The 3,212-nt window shown below is 49.6% G+C and overlaps 1 protein-coding gene across 1 annotated transcript in view; it reads right to left on the bottom strand.

Moving 5' to 3' along the window:
* Positions 1–2,041: 2,041 nt before the first annotated feature.
* The window catches only part of RALGAPA2 (Ral GTPase activating protein, alpha subunit 2 (catalytic)), a 194,040-nt gene continuing 192,869 nt past the window's right edge, over positions 2,042–3,212 (bottom strand). The window contains 1 exon segment of the mRNA XM_009330132.1: positions 2,042–2,897. The gene's annotated coding sequence lies outside the window, so the exon portion shown is untranslated.

The raw sequence follows: 3,212 nt of genomic DNA, 5'->3' as shown, positions 1-3,212 counted from the left end.
AGCCGCCGGCGTCACCGGACGGTCGGAAGGCAGAGCGCCTGCCCGGCCGCGGCACCTCCTGCCTCACAGACGCTGCACACACTATGCCGGTACGTACCTTTTTATTGCTCTTTTTAAGAATTTTCTTGTGAGCTAAGATTTATTAAGTTTGTGAGGGGTAACAGAACAGCTTTGTTATCCAGTTCACAGTACAAAACCACAGCTGAATTTTTACAAATTAATATTTTTAGGTTTTTGACATCAGGAAAATGGTATTTTCATCCGTGTTTTAATTCTTCCCTGAATTAGAGACATATATTGCTCTAACGAGAAAAGTCTCCTTTTATTCAGAAGAACACCTTTGAAATTATTTCAGACCATTTATTGGATAACTAAGAACAAGACAGCCTCACCTGACAAGTCCTGAAAATAAAATAAATTAAAATACACATTTTATTTTTCTAATTTCCTTTACTGACACACAATCAGTAGAAAGCAAAACCAAAATGTGAGGCAGAAAAATCAAAATGGCAGTCAAAACCCTTAGCAAATGAGGCTCCTTCCCAGCAGGACGGCTGCGTTACCCACGTCCCGGTGTGCCAGGCAGGTTCATGCTCAGTGCCTCCAGCTCCTGCTCTGGGCAGCAAGGGCGCCCGGCGGCACCTCGGGCTGGGCTGGCTGCCCCTCGGGCCAAATAACCCGCTGCACAGAGCCCATAGCAACGCGCTGAGCTACCTCAGTGTTACTGGCAACATTTATAAAACGGTACCCCGTATTTACGGGGAAGTCACAGGGCTGGACGCTGACAGGCAGAGACGTTCACGTTAACACCTAAGTAGAAGTGCAAAAAAAAAGGGTGGCCCGACGGTGCCTTTTGCTTCACCGAAAGCCAAATCCCCTTCACTTAAACCAAAGCACATGAAGTTTAGAGGTGTGCATTTGAATGCCAAGTAGCAAACCAAACAAAAACAGAACAAAAAAGCAACAATGCGAACCAGACCTGAGGAGGGTTCGGAAGGCCGGAGGGGGTCTGACACAACACTTGAGAATGGGCAGACACCGATGGTCAAAACATCAAAAAAATAAAGTTCACACAATACTATTTGCTTTACAGCCATCTCCTCTTCTCGTCCACGCGCGCCGGGAGGGCCAGGGCAGCCCAGGCTGAACGGGGTGCCCAGCCCCAGCGTCGGCCGCTGGCGGGTCCTGCGGCAGTCGTTAGGCGGAGGCTCACGTTCTGCTGCGCGTGGTGTCTCTCACAAGTCCCTTCACGGTGGAGCATCGACGGATTTCTGCCTTCAGCCTGGCCATCCTCATTCACACCGAGTTCTTGCAGGATGGCTCTCAGACTTCTTTTGTTTTTATAATACAGGGTTCTTTCAGCTATAAAAAGTCAACGCCCCTAGAAACCTACGATACACGTAGACTGAAATACACTTCCTATTGAAAATACAAGATTTGCTTACTACACAAAGTGCCAAGAGGATGCTGCACGTCCTCACAAGCCTTCAGATTTATTTTATTCTAACTAGAGATGCTTCAGGGTGCAGGCTGTTGCCCTGATGTTGTGACAAGGTGAGGTGGTTGCCTAAGAGGTGCACTGTCTAATTATTCAAACCGTGGTGAGAAGTAGTCGTGGCAAATGTGTGGCATTTGCTCCTCAAAAAGGAATTTGGTTATTTTTGTTTTTCTAGCGCGTAGTTCACAGTACGCGGCCATCACATGCACTATTGCAAATGACACAGCGATCCCGAAGCCAAAGCCAGTGCGGGGAAAGAGGACTTCTGTCTAAAATAAATGCAAAGACGTGAAGGTAAATGGTTGACCCCAGCTGGCGCAGTAGCTGCTAACCGGTACCTCACGCCTGCACTGGATGCTGCCGCCCCAGTCATCACACCTCTACTGCAGGCGGGCACCTGATGGGCACTAAGGAGGGGAGCCCGGTCCTCTGCTCTGCTGTGCTGGACTGGGCACGACCGAGCGGTGGGTGGCGCATCTTCGGCTTCGGGATTTTACACAACAGGTAGTTGTGTAATGACATTGCATGTATGTGAATGTATGACCTTGAACAAGATGCCATGATTAAACAGATGTTAATGCAGGTGCTGCCACGTTGTGAAACTGGCAGTACCCTCCTGAATTTCGGGTAAGTGACCTCTTTGACGATTACTAATTCTTAGCTACATGCACAAACCTGGTGCTGGATGAGCACGGATGACAGAAGGGGAGCAGAGGTTGACCACGGACTGGAAAGCACCTCCATCATTCACCCACACTCCAGAGGGGAACATTTGTTACGTGGCTAGTCATATGAAAACCTCTAGACAAAATTCCCTAACGCACAATTAAGTGTTGACCGGAATGACTAAAAGCAATGCTCTAAAGTTACATTAAATAACTGGTTTCGGTACTGGTTCGTGTCCTCTTGCTGCGACACCAGTACCTGTGCACAGGTGCTCGGGGAGGAGAAGTGTGTGCTGCCATCGGCCCCATGCGACACCAGCGGTGAGAGCTCCCATCACCGTCGTTCTCTTTGTGACGGAAACGGTCGAGTGAAATGCATGACGATGATGCAGGTGATACCTGATCATCGGCCATGTCTACCTCAACACATGAGAACTGCAATTTTACAGAGCAAACCCCTTGCCCGTCCCCTTCAACGTGTGCTCATCCAAAATTGCAAGTTCTGTAGACGGAGTAGATAATTTATCTATTTTAAGGTCTCTTGGGTTCCCTCCGCTGGAGTGCCGCTCCCGCAGCGCCTCAGTTGGAAGACTTGCTGAGAGCACTGGCGGAGCGGCGAAGCTTCCCAGAGACTCTGCTCTTCGAGGCACGTGGTAATGTGGGCGAGGTCTGGTCTGCTAACTCTATTCCTATGGTGACAGTAAGGTCAGCGCTTGCGCTTGTGGTGAGGCAGCCTGGAAAACACAACGGGCAGAGAAAAAATAACGTAAGGAAAGAAACAACCTGCCTGTCTTTGCATCAGAATAACTGCTTGGCAAAATGCAGCCCCTCTCCACTTCCTCTTCCAAATTAATCTTGGCTATCACTCAGGCAAACTTGACATTTATAGTAGAAATTTGGCCCAGGCAGCTGAGGAACTGCCATGCTGTGCTTTCCTGGAGAAATAAGGAATTTCTCTTTGCCAGCTTCCAGAAGAAGCGAGGAGTGGCCGGGCCGAGAGCGGTCGGCAGCACCCAGGCGTGCGCGCGAGAGCCCCCCCGGCAGCAGCC

Source organism: Pygoscelis adeliae, unplaced genomic scaffold (genome assembly GCF_000699105.1).
Source record: "Pygoscelis adeliae isolate BGI_AS28 unplaced genomic scaffold, ASM69910v1 Scaffold188, whole genome shotgun sequence".
Lineage (NCBI taxonomy): Eukaryota > Metazoa > Chordata > Aves > Sphenisciformes > Spheniscidae > Pygoscelis > Pygoscelis adeliae.
Note: the sequence above shows the minus strand (reverse complement) of the source record. Positions and strands in the feature narration are given on the sequence as shown.